The following is a 15,053-nucleotide window of genomic DNA, read 5'->3' as shown; positions in this document are numbered from 1 at the left end:
CAAAATCTTGATTGAAGACTTCAGCTGTCTATTTTAACTTTCCTTTTGGTTGATGTATTTTGTTGTTGTTTTTTCTCGAAAGTTGTAAATCACCGACTCTGAAGTAGCAAATTATACAATATTAATAACTTTAAAAATACGATACGATAACAACATGCCGGCTCATATATTATGGAACGTTTGTCACAAGTTTAATTTGTCACACATTTTGTTTTTATTTATAAAAGTGTCTTTCAGTGCAGATGCCAAAAGCTGGTTGAACTATTTTCAGCACACCTTTAGGTGGTTAAACCAAAAAATAATTACCATGAAGGCTCTTGTACTGCAAAGGAATTATCAGGAAATTAAAATACCACATTTAAATAATGTTAAAGCAGAAACCATTGCAAAAATATGTGTTTTTGGAACTTAAACGTCATAAAAAGTATCAAATTCTCGCTTCCCACATTTGTAAACAACAGCTTGGCTGAAGGTTTTCCTTCAGTTACTTTTTTATTCCGTAACCTAAACGCATGCAATAAAAAGCCGAGTGAGGCATAGTAATTGTAGAGCCGAATGCGCGTCATGATATTTTTGAAATACATACTTTATACCACTTAACAGGTGAAAACAGGTTCCAAAAATCCTATTTCCTCATGATTTCGCCGCCATCTTGCATATTAAGCTCCAAAACCTCACTTAAACCCTTGCAGATTCGGAATACGTGTTGGCATCTCGCACCATTGTTCTTCTATTTTAGTAAATGATCGGGAGGTGCTTTCTCTATCACACGCATTTTATAAGCTCTGTTTAAGCCGGTGGTGAATTGTATTATTCTAAGATGAATTCTGAAGCATTTTGGTTTCCAATCATTAAAAATTGACAAATGATTCTTCAATACGGAAATGTTGATATAATTTGGGAAGTAAAAAGCAACTGTATACATGGGCTTTGGCATGTATAATTAAACGTAATTCATAAATAAAACATTGTTTAAAAAAAACTGTGAAACAAATAAGTGCAAAAATGATATTTTAACATATAATAAGTTTGTAATAAATCACGTTAATTGAATTAATTGTGATTCAAAAAGATTTAAAAATATGTTAAGGCCTCACCAAATTGATAACTTGTTCATCGGATAATGGGGCGAGCGAGCGAAATAATAATAAAAATATTTGTTTTGCATTTAGCAAAACAGAGGAACGAGCGAACAAATATATATATAGTCATTTAACTCACTTTGCTCACATTTTATTCACTTATTAACTAAACAATGATATTGTAAACAGTACAAGGATAACATCCAGTGAAAGAATGATAACCCTAAAAGATAATTTTATACAAATATTAGTTTTGAGATCAAACAAGTGCTATTTAAGATCAAGCAAATGTAGTTCTTTAAACTATTTCATAAATGAGATGACTCAAAACCACAGTTTTCCAGTTTTTTAAACCTTTTTGAAAAGTTTTTATTTTTTTCAAAATACCCTATGCATGGCTAAGTTAAAGCCTGGACACAAGCGCCAATGGTCACAGCCACCTGCCTGCCCATTGGCATATCCAAATCTATTAACTAGGTTTTTCACTTTTCCTTAGGAAAACTTGGTTAAAAATAATTCTCAATTAATACATTGTCATATCTCATGCTATTGAAATGACTAGACAAGGTGACTTGAAAAATAACTCACAAAACACTTTTACTTCTTTTGTACTTCAAATACTGATTGTGTCAATTTTCATATATAGCAAAAAAATATTTCAAGAAAATACAAGAATATGCATTATTTTTTCATAGACATAAACCTATCAGCATAAATATTTAACACTTGAATGATTTCAATATATAGTTTAAATATACACATGAACATCTAGAAAATGTACAAACATTTATTCGCAACACAAAGTGTGATTAATAACTTTTTCCAAGCACTCAGTCTGACACCATTTTTATCCTTTTTGACTAATATTTACAAAATATACACAATCCGGCTTATGTTTTTGTGTGAACGATAAAACTCATGGGATTGCATGAAGCACATATGAATGTCAGTCAGGTTAATTTTTAGCGTCATCCTACTGTCCGCGATCATTGACTCATCGGCGACCAAGGCCTCCACCACAAGCACGCCCTCATCGCCTCATGGGGACAGGAATTTCATGATCCGCTGTGTCAGAGAAATCTGAAATTTTAATAAACAATACTATACATAAATGTTTATTGTAGTATAACGTAGTATGCATTACTGAAACAGTTTGATGCTAACACAAGAAAGGTGGTGCTTGTTTCTTGGCCAAACTTTATTTTTCTATTACTGTACATGCATATAAATTAACTAAACGCTATACTCTGATCTGTAGCAAAATAAAAACAAACATGCATAAATCATTAAATGTAGAATTATTTTTAAAGGAAACAAAAAATACAAAAAATACATCATATTTGCTATATTTACAGCAAAACAACAAAGAAGTTAAATTACACACCTGAAGTTTTTACCTAGACAGGTGAAGTAGGTAAAGATGACCGATTGAAAACTGTCTATTCACTGTAACGGTCATCCGAATTCCCGTCAAACATGTCCGAACCAAATTCAAACTTTGGATAATCACTGGCATTCACGATGAAATTCAGCACTTCTTGCCCAGTATACGTTTACTTTTAGCGGGAGCCAAATTAAAACAAACACATATGTCCAAAATTTAATCAAACTATAAATGGTAGTAGAATTGTCATGTGTTCACGTAATTTTCAAGAACCAGGAAGTGAATTAATGTTTTCATAATTTAGTCTCGATCATCTAGACGCTTGTATCCGGGGCTATATCATTCATTGACTCTTATTAGAGCGGCTGCATGATTGAGCCGGTGCTTTGATAATTGTTACGATCGAAAATCGCGGTTATAAGGGATACATTCTACTAAACAAATTAGCGCTCGTAAAAAAAAAAAACTTTTTTTTGATGGTGCGGGCGCAAGTGATAAAAATATAAAAAAAAATAATTTGCTTTTCTGAAGAAATAGGTGCGGGAAATCCGATGAACAAGTTATTAATTTGGTGTGGCCTAAGGTAAAATCACCACATTTCCACACTAAGTCTACGAACAAATATTTTCTAAAACCATTTGTTGATTTTTTCTGCTTATTTGTTGCCATTAATACAATACTGATAATGAATAGAACAACTATGGAAACACGCGTTGCACAATACACTGCTACTAATTAAGAAATACTCATTCTAGCACATTGCCAAAACATATAAATAATAAAAGTATACACAAGATTATGATCCTGATTTACTATGACGTTTATATTGAACTATGAGAAATTTTATTTGAACAACTTTGTCCATCATGCTGCACCCATTTACCATACCAGTCGGTGTTGTCAGCGTCTTCGTGGTCGTGATCTCACTTTCGTTGCCGATCAATAACTTGTGAATGGCTTGCTGAAGAGTCCTCAAAATCTTTTTAGCCATTGAAAGTAGTATAATTCTGTATGCAAAGTAGATGACCCCAATTTGTTTTGAAGTAAACTATAAAATTGGGTGCGACAATGATTGGCTTTCCCGACAGGCGACAGAGATTTCGCCGTATTATAGTATATTCATTTCAGTAGCCTAAAATTAAACAAACACTTGTTCAAAAGCAAATGAGTCAATGCCAAAAAGAATCAAACAAGCTACAACACGTTACAAGACAACACACATTAAAGCTGCACTCTCACAGAGTTATTCCGACGCAACACACTAATGATGGGAGTGTGTGCAAGGAGAGAGTTTATCCTCCTGCGTTTAGTTATTTAAGGTTTAATATCATGTGCATCTGTCGACGTTGCTACCGCTCCCCTTGCCGAAATTCGTGCGACCTTGGACTTAGCTCATGCCCCGGTAGCCGAAAAATGTGTGCCCGTCGACCTTGTAACTGCTTGCGTAGCCGAAAATCGTGAGGCCGCTTTCATGGTTATTGTCCCGTCGCCGAAATATATATTTTCGTCGACTATATAACCGTTAGTAACTGCTGATAAATCGCTGTAATGGTAACCGAAAAAAGTTCTCATAATCTCGAAATTATATAAAAAATATTGAGTTTAAAGGGAAAATCAATCCGTTATAGCAACATGCTTTAAAACGTTGTCCGTTACATGATGAACTATCATTCAATTATATAAGATGCTTTCTGGAAGTTTATAGAGAATTATCAGTGAAATAAGTATTGTGTTATTATGACAAGTTGCTATATGATGGAAACAAATCCAACAAAAAAGCGCTTAAATGCACGACAATCTCTGTCGCATAATGCGGACATCGGATACAGACAAGGATACTCGTGTTTTCACCACATAACAAACACCAGACAAAAAGATGTCCGCGTCAAAATATCAGGACAGCATACAGATAGTTATAGCATGTCTTGACATAATATGTTAACGACTGACATGTAATGAATAAGACAAATGACTGTGAAATAATTAAATTGGCACCAACCGCGAAACTTTGCTCCCGTTAGTTTCATGTGGAGTTTAACAATTTCTACGAGAAATCTATTAGACAAGACATGCATTCAAGCAATAACTCTGTAAAAGCCGTCTAATGTTGTTTATGCAATGGCCGAATCTTGAACAAACACTTCATATAACCCTGTCATTGTAATCATATGATACGATGGGCCGATTGTTTAGAGATTCGTAAATCTAACAAGGTGATTGATGACATTGATCGTCGTTAACTATTTAATGATACGCTCACATATTTAGATAAAACATGTACAGCTGAAATGGCTGTCCCAGATCTTGTTACAAAAACTGTAGGTCACAAGTATATCCATTACAGTCCCAGAGCAGTAACTATTTGAAAGTTATTAACGATGACAGATGCAGGTCAAATCAGCCAATATCACTATTTTTATAAATTGCAATGATCTCAAAATATTTGATAATTTTACAGCAATTCTCAAATATTACCAAATTGCATTGTTCCAAAATCACTAAGTTATTAAATGAAGCTTTAACATTTTAAACAAGATTGGGAAATTATTTTACAATTAGTAGTGTGCATATTATTTAAATACGATAAACAATTTACAATTCATAAAGCTATATTATATATCAAATTTCTATATTACATTATAATTGTATATTATATATACAGAGTAATTTGATTTTCCTTAACATCTGGAGTGCAGCTGGTTTTAAGGGAAAACCTTTCGGAAGCAAATGGTGGCGTACAGTTAGAAACAAGTGTAGAAACAAATGATCTCTTAACTAGCAAGTGAGGTAGTAAAACATTGGGTTTAAATCATAATGCTGATTAACCCAAGCTATTAAACAGCTTTTAAATCCTACTCTGAGCAAAGTCATTAAGATCTAAGAATAAAAGCGATTAATAAAAGACATAACAATGAAATAAAAGAAATTGCCAAAAAATAACCTTATTTATGTGGATGGAATGTAATGATAAGCACAAACTTGACTGAATTACGCAAGTACTTATTGCCACGTTGAATATATGGATATGTTCCCATCGCAATTCATCGCATAACAATATACATGAACATTTTTGATCTTGTTATTGTTTGTATTGCGTCAGCAAGTGCCGTAAAATATAAATAAACATTTTAGAAAGTGTTAAATTATGATATGTTAAATGTATCGTTGCCATAAGTGTTTCAATTTCACGTTTAAACGTGATTTCAAGTGGTTGATCTTTTCCTGCGTAATCGTGACGTCATTTGATAAAATGTTCCCGGTTACAGTCGGGTCGTTCTATTTACAGAATGGGTAAGAAAGGATTACTGAAAGGTTTTCTTAAATGAAATAAAGTATTTTTAAACAATTCTTGAATGCACTATTGGTGTAAATATAAATAATGAATTGCGGGATTGATGTCATTATCCATTTCTTTAATTTCTCGGAAGGAATCAACATACGTTACATTGGTGAAAAGCTTAAAATGTCATTCAATAGCTTGAAATGGTGATGACACTTTGTTCGTTATTGTCAGAATGTTTGCAGCTTGCACGATTTTGTCTCTATTTTAGTAAATAATTGGGATCTTATTTCTTAAATACTCGTATTGAGAAAGCTCTGAAGCTGGCGGTGAATAATTATTCTAGATCGAATGTGAAGCATTATAGTTCCCAATAAGAAAATCAATGAAAGTTGATTTGTCATAACGGTAGTGTTGATATAATTTTGTAAATTAATAGCAGCTGTATGCATGGGCCTTGGCATGGCGTATAATTCAACGTAATTTATTAATCAGACTTTCTTTAAACCCAAATTCTTCACATAGGCTATAAACACATTTAGTTCAGTTATTAGCCATCAATCATAACTAAAATTAATTGGCGGAAACCATATTTGAACAGGGTTGTTTCAAACTCGACACTCACAACACAAAATGCCTATTAATTGTAACAAGTCTCGTCTGCCTCTTAACCACAAAAATATAGTTTGAGAAAGTGCAGACTATATAAATTGCAAGCTATGTTTCCAATAACCGAGCTATATTTGACAAAGCAAGAAGCAATCATTACGCAATATCTATTTTAATCATTTAATTTGTTGAATTCAAATAAAGATAATATTAAAGTAGTATCCCTGCGCCCAGCAATGAATGAACATCGAAACGTAAACAAATAATTACTATCCACTCAAAGCGCATCATTCCATCACGTGACACAATAATCTCATTGATCTCAATGATCGCACAGTTCCCCCCCCCCGCTTAAAACATCACGTGATAACCCATTTTAAAATACTATTTAAAATTTTAACAGTGGCCCTGAAAAGGATAGTTTTCAATTTAATAATTAGTATAGTCTTTGTTAATGCCAACATCTAATTACCAACCGGAAACGGTTTTAGTGTATATTTTAAATTCACCCTGGATGATCAACCAATTTCAATTTTATTTCTTTGGTTAATAAATCCTTGGCAAGCCTAACTCATATGGTAACACCATAGGATAAAGTTATGCTGGGATTGGTTACATTCTCCATCCTGGTTTGCCTGCTTACACAGCGACATTAACTTTATTGTCAATAAAATATTAATTTGTCATTTACCATCATGCTTCAATAATCTGGGGCGGCCCCTGTGGTTGTTTTACTCCTAGTTTCATTGCGCTACATATCAGCACCTTATTAATACACACATGATCGTGAATCATAATGCTGAAATCCCGTATAAAACCCTGTTTATGCAGCGCTATCAGCGCTTTGATCTATACCGTAGGCTGCAAGCCGACTATTTTTAAGAGAGCTGTATTTTTTGGAAACACGACTTGTTGCCTGACACGGCACATTGAACATGAAAGTATTAATACACACCAACTGCGTAGAAACAGAACCATTTACGTGAATATGGGAGTCAAGAACTTGCTTATGTATATTTAACGCGTTTTGCATTTTTAATTCATGACAAAACATTGCGTGTTATTTATAGTATAGTTGGACTTGTTATTTGATGAGTTAAATTGATTTTTTTATAAATATCGCATTTACATGCGAAGACATTTTACTCTAAAACCAATAGTTAGCTGCGCCATATGCTCCATTTAGATCAAAGTGACTTTGACCATAAACCATTTCTCCTCAAAAGCATTTCCACGCATGCGCTTCAAATAAGCTACAAAAACACAAGGTTCCATTAATATCTATCAATTTTAACTAAGGTTATGGGGCAAAAACATTGTTATATTTCTAGTGACAGTGACATCGACCTCAGACCTCTAGAAAGCAAACCCAAGCTTTTTGTTCACACAAGTTACCTTCATACCATATTAATTCACTTTCTATCAATCGTATCTTTAGTTATTTGTTGGAAACCATTTTTCCAGCTAAAAATACAATCACAAGCGAGCTCTTAACATAAGTTACCTAAACACCAAGTTTCAACACAATCCATCAATCCTGATTTCAGTATTTTGGCAACTTTTACGTTATAAAAGACCTTTGACCACGACCCCCTCGAAAGCTATCCCCAGCTAGTTCTTTACATAACCTAATTTTATTCACTATAAATCAACGGTAAAATTACTGGTCGGAAACCAGTTTTCTGTTTCAAGAAACCTTGACCATGACCCATTCCTCCTCAAAAGCACTCCAAAGGTAACTCTTCATATAAGCTACCTACACAGCAATCTCAATCACTATCCATCAACGAAATTGGTTGGAACCATGTTTCTGTTTTTTTTAGAAACAGTGAAATTGACCTTGAACCTTGAACCCACCCAATTCAAACGCAATCCCAAAGCTGGCTCTATCAATAAGCCACCTACATTCCAAGGTTCATCACTTAATGTCAAAGTTATTTCGCGGAAACCAATGTTTAAAGAATGCCCGGAAGCCGCCTGCCCGGAAGCCGCCTGCCCGGAAGACTGGCCACCTGCCCAACTACATCCTCATTCTTATCAAAACAAGAAACGTCATAATGCGAAACAACCAGATTTTAAATGATTGATAGAAAAGACATAAGAATGTGTTGTAAAAAGGGCGAATTGTTTTACAGTTTTAGTGAAGCGTACACTTATTATACTTCATAGTGTTATGTATCTTATTTGAAGAGCTAGCGTGGAAGTTATTATAAAGAGGGTGCGGTCAAGAACGAATGCATTATGTGTCTATGTATGCATTTAAGTGTTCAGTTTATAATTAGTTAAAAAAATCAGTACTGTCGGCTTGCAAACAGTTTAACCATTGTCATATGCCAAAAGAGTTATAAGATATATGAACAATAGTATCAATGTTGCAGCGAAACTTTAAAAAGTTACTTAACTAGTGCTATTTTCATTTTTATCTCTTTGTTTTAAAAGAAATTATACAAGAAACTAATTGGCTATAATGAACAATTGCCCATATTTCATCGCATTGCGGCGCCTCTAGTTGTTTAACAGTTCAAGTTTTCTAAGCCAAAAAATTGTCAACAACAGATATCAAGTCTTGATTACAAATTAAATAATCGGAGAACAGTGAGCTTTTTTACAAGTGTGCATATTTTATGTTTAAATTTGGTTAATACGTTACCAGAAATATTATCTCTAAAAAAGATAAATTTTATGCAACTGATTCATGTCGCGCCACAGACTCTCTCAATCAAAGTTTAAAGCACACAATATATGTAATTATGATCAAGTAACAAGTTTGAACATTTCGTGTATTGTTCTGACACTATGAGTTATTTAAGATTGTTTTTTATAATCTCTAAGAAGAACATTCAGCAAATTCAATTGTATTGGTTCAGCTTTATGTACCATCATTATCATAGAAAGTTTTCCTGCGTTTCCAGACGAAAAACGTAGATATGGTAAATAAATATGATATTAAGGTTTTATGAGTATATGTCTGCTTTTCCATTGTCTGATAAATTGGTTTTGTTGGGCTTGGCTGATGGACCAGACGTATTAAATATTCACATTTGTCTTAACTTATCTTCGTATTTTCTATAGATTATGTTCATTTCACCACCGAGAGTGCATCGGTTTGTTGTTTTAGTTATTTGCCAGCTTGTTGTTGTTTTTTTTGCTTTCGATCGTTTTGCAAATAAAACCATGCATTGCAAGTCGTTTGCTTTAGAGGCAAAGATAACAATTTCAAATTTTATTCAGACTGGAAAATATACGTTCAAAAGATTTTCAGATTGTGTAGTTTGTGCTATAAAATAAATTATGATATTGAACTGTTCTTATAATATATTATATTCCTGGATGTTTTAGATTGTTCGTGTTGAGACTGCGCCAAAACGGTATTTTAATGGAAATCATTTACGATCACTATTATCTAAAAAAGTCACGTTTTCATTGTTTCTGAGAGATTCAGTTTTTGTTTGATTAATGATCTGGCAATGCAATATACATGGCAGCAAACTTAACGCCATGTTGATCTCACTCTTTCATTTTCTAGTAATTTTATACCGACTTTTTTTTTAATTATTAATGGAAAAATGTTAAGTGAAGGCGAGATACGTTGTACAAATGTGTGTGTGTAACGCTAACCATTGACTGATTGTGTGTATCATACATCATGTAATAAACATGTGATATTTTAAAATACAATATTTACACCTCAACTTCAATTCCTACTATCATCCGATGAACGCAACATCTTCGGATATGTTCGGATTGCAATTCATCGCCTAACAATATACATGAAAATTGTTGATCTTGGTATTGTTTGTATTGTGTCAGCAGGTCCCGTAAAACATAAATCAACATTTTAGAAAGTGTTAATCTATGATATGTTAAATAAATTGTTGCCATAATTGTTTGGATTTTACGTTTAAAAGTGATTTGAAGTGGTTGATCTTTTCCCTCGTTATTGTGACGTCATTTGAAAAAATGTTTCCGGTTACAGTCGGGTCGTTCTATTTACAGAATGGGTAAGAAAGGATTACTGAAAGGTTTTCTTAAATGAAATGAAGTATTTTTTAACAATTCTTGAATGAAATAATGAACTATTGGTGTAAATTTAAGTAATGAATTGCGGCATTATCGGGGATATGAACGGAATTGGACTGACCAAAGTACGCATGGAGTCATTCGGACTCCACACACTTTGACCAGCCCAATTGCGTTCATACCCCGATCACGACATCAATCCCGCAATTCTATTCTTAAATGAACAGTAGATTGTTTCTACCTCTAATATAAGGACGGTTTCGGAAGTCGGAATTTTCAAGTGAACTAGTCAAGAAGAATGTCGAATTTGTCTTATCACAACGTTGTTAATAAGCATTTGTAACCAATCTGAAAATTGCATGTTTTGACAAACGTATTACCGCTAACGTTTGCTGATAGATATGTGGTGTTTATCGCGCTTTTTGTCACAAATAGGAGATGGATGGCCCTCATAATTGTCTTATCATACCGTTGTAATTAATCAGAACATTGCATCTTGACAAACATATTACCAGGAACGTGTGTTGATAGGCTATGTCTTTTTATGTCACATATAGCAGATGCATGAAAAATCAAGGTATACTCCTTATGATATTTTTACTTAAAGCAATATTGTTCTACAGAATATAAAATCAACGCATTTTTACGTTTAGTTGTTATGAGCATGATGTTAGTCATCAACGTTTACTAATATGGGGTTTTGACTAGGATATACTATTTAAAGTAATTATATGAAAAGCACACATAATATATGTACTATATCGAGGTAATAGAAGAATTGAAATTTGAACACAAACTATAAGAAATGATTTAGCACATTTCGTTGAAATAAGTCCTTAGCTAAATGTGTCTGTTTCATACAATTACGAGCATATTAAGCCATTGAAAAACGATTCCTAAGACGATACAGTTTTTTTCAGGAGGTTTCCATGTTCGGATGCTCTTGCTTTTTAAACAATTATTTATCTTCTATATGTATACAATGAAAGCTTCCGGAACATGCCTTTTAGGAGTCTTTTCAAAATGAAAATAGTGTTACTTTCAATGTTTTGAACGCTAAACTATTGTTTTTACTCATTTGTGTAACAGCGTTTTCTCGGCGTTGCATATTATCAAATAGATCCTTCGGATATCTTGCAGTTTTTTTAAATATATATTAGACACAATTGTTATTAATGAAAATTTAGCTTTTAAAATTTTAAGGTTAAAACACAAGATGTTAAACGGATTGTTTTTGTTAAATGTATAATGCATGGTAATATACATTCATGTCTGATAGTAATTAATAGAAAATTCAAAGTAAATGGAGAAAACTAAATGGAAAGCTTACTTTCTGTTGGACAATAATGGTCTGCCCGGTTTCAACAATGTACATGTATGCACACTCCCGGGTAAATCTAGGTCAATACGATGGTCTCGATTGGAATGACAATTACACTACAATAAATAGGTGCTACAATCCTTGCAAGTACAAATTGATGACTATGAAAACAATGCACTTGAAAACGAAGCTTGAACCAATAGGGACACTCGAATATTCCATTGGTAAAAGAAGATACAGGACTAGAAAGGCAAAATGAAAGTCGGAACTGTGAGAGTTTAGTTAAAGAGTTTCTTGGTAAATACATATGGTGATAATTAAAGAAGTCCAACTTCAACACAAATTATGTATTTATGAAACAACGTTTCGGCCATTCGGCCTTCATCTGGTTGTATGTATATAATGAACAGGAAATGACGTCAACATCAAATGACGTCAACATCAAATGACGTCAACGTTGTTAACGTCAAAATATAGCATACATTTTTGCGCAAAATTAAGTGTTATAGGATCTATAGAGATACAATTATACTGGTAAAATGCAATATAATACACGTGGTAAATACACGGAAGAAGAACAGGTCATAGAAATAGTGTTTAACACCACATACAGAGCTGGGAAAGATTTGGCTTTAAAGTTTTAGTATTATCGACAGAGAGTGAAATTGCAAAACAATAACATATTCAAAAACCAACGATATCAAGGAGGCCGGATAGGGAGTGTGCATACAACGACCTAATAAAATCAGGTATGTTAGGATAGCATTATATCAGGTTCAGAAGGAAAAGAAAAGGAAAATGGACATATTTTGTAAAATAGATACTAGTCATAATTATTATAGTCCAGTCATATCGTGACAAAATTACATCAAATTGTGCACTTTGGGTTAAAATTATGAAACTTTGCCAAATGATACATATGTATGTTCAGGTTAAAAAAAGCTCAGGACCCATCTCAATTTCGTCCAAGATGGCTGCCAAAATCCAAGATGGCCGCCATGACCCTTTTTATTGTAAAGAGGAATTTTATTAGTAAATAAATTGTGACATGACCTCAGTAAAAGCATAATTTACGTAGTATTTACTTTTTCATTAAATCTTATGGAAGAACTTTATTATACAAAAAAATAATTTCATACAGAATTAGCTTTTTGTTGCCATGTCAACCATTTTCCCCTAAAAGTCAAATTTGTCGACAATGTAATCTACCCAAACCTGTAGACTTCTTGGTGTTCTTTAATTTTTCTGTGAAAACAGTTTGTTTGTACATATGTGCAAGTTAAAAGTAAATGTTTTCAACATTCTTTTAAGTGTGTATTGTTGAAAAGAATTCTAAAAAACATCAATAGCAACGAAAGACTTTTTAATCTCATGCTTATAATAATCATTTAAAATGACTAGAAATGATAGTGACAGTCGGGTCAATAATTTATTATTTAAAGTTTATGAGACAAGCAATTGTATACACCAAAATGTTCGGTTGAAGTGTATGTATGCAAGTGATGGCAGAAATATTCAAAGCGTGGCGCGGGCTGAGAAATCCAAGATGGCATCCGAAATGGCCGCCATAAAATGTCAATTTTAGTAAAAATATTATGTATGAATATGTTAATTTTCTTTTATTAGTCATAGTTAAATATTCACATGGCTACTTCTTCTTTCATTATGGACCCTAAATTTGTATACAGCATTGACCACTTTAAGGCCAACGTAATGATCGTTTCAAGGTCAGAATATGAAAAATACCCAAGCATTTAATTTTCCCATATAGATATCCTTTTCAAAGTCATATTTTGGCAATATTTTCATATTTTTGGATAAGCCAACATTTCAAGCATTAAAACATACCAAGGGTGGTTGCAAACTTGCTATTTATGTAAGCGTCTTATGGATAATTGAGTTAGTATCAAAATAAAATGACCTAAATAACTGACATATTCAATGTCCAGGTCAAGATCACTACAAAAAATCAGAAAAATATCAAGGTTTTCTGTCTTTTTTGTCTCTTTTGGTTTATTAAGTTTTGTTTGCTCACACAAGGGTCTGTCAAAATTGGCAGTGTATAAAATTACTTATTTTTGTCTATCACAATTTACCATTCAATGAACGTTTTTTATATAGTACGCAAGCTCCAAGCAACTAGAACTTCTCCAAATAAATGCTATCGAAGGCAATCTCCATAAAAGTGCTCTTTCCGAGGTTAAAAAAGGTTGGCGCGTACAACGGACCGGCTACTCGAACGACAGACGCGCACGCCAACTACACACTAGGGGTCGTCAGGAAAATATCAGAATTTTGTAATGGAAAAAGGGACATAATTTAAGACTTTGTGACACGGCCGTTTTAGACACTGAAGATTATAACGAAATACTGATTTTCACAGAGGCATGTTTTTTTTTTCAGAAAAACACAACATAAATTTAGAATAGTTCACCATGATCCATATTTTGATAATTGATCTAAAATTACAAGATGAGCTTGTCATAGCGGAAATAATAAAACCTAAACATGTTGGAAAAACTTATAAAGGAATTCTGTGGATACGTTAAAGTGTTCAGATAAAGAAAAATACGACAAACTCATTGCAAATTGCCGATTATTTAACTTTCCATTCCAACAGACTATAAAACCAGACAGACATCAACATTATAGCCAACTGAACTATGAAGTGCAATAATGGAATACACATTAGGTGTTTAAGCCTGCAAACTGCTGTGATTGTTTTCAACAGAACAGACATTTTGTTTATTACCAACATGACTCCACTTTAGCTTGTTTCTTTGTTTATTTTTGTTGAAATAAACAGCTCTAAGGCTTTTTTCCTCACTTGTTCCGAAACTGTATGCTGAAGTTACAGTTAATTTAGCAAAATAAGCTGTCAAGCTCTTTTGTTAAAGATAGGATTAACAAAATCCTATTTCAACAAACAATTATGATAATAAACTAGCAATAGCATGAGCAAACCATCACTGACAATAGACAACAAAGGTTTAATACTTCCTATTTGCAAGATGATTTCTCTTCTGGATTTTGTATTTCTTATATTTAGTTAACATCGTGCAATTGAATGCAATATGCCGTTTACTTCCGTTTCAACTAATTAAGCAAAAATATAGCCCTAAAAGGGTTCTCAATGGTTTTCGAGCGGATGTATTTCCTTTATTTGTTCACAAGATTTGGCCTAACGCCCTAACTTTGGACCCCATGTGACCCACTTGTAGAGTCTACCGAGAGTTCTACCAATATTACATCTAACATACTGGCCACAGTTTCAACAAAGCTTGACCAATATTATGTTTCGGGCATGATTTTTAAAAGATTTGACCTAGTGACCTAATTTCTGACCACATTTGGCCA

The sequence above is a fragment of the Mya arenaria genome, chromosome 4, assembly GCF_026914265.1.
Source record: "Mya arenaria isolate MELC-2E11 chromosome 4, ASM2691426v1".
NCBI lineage: Eukaryota > Metazoa > Mollusca > Bivalvia > Myida > Myidae > Mya > Mya arenaria.
This window is presented reverse-complemented; position numbering follows the sequence as displayed.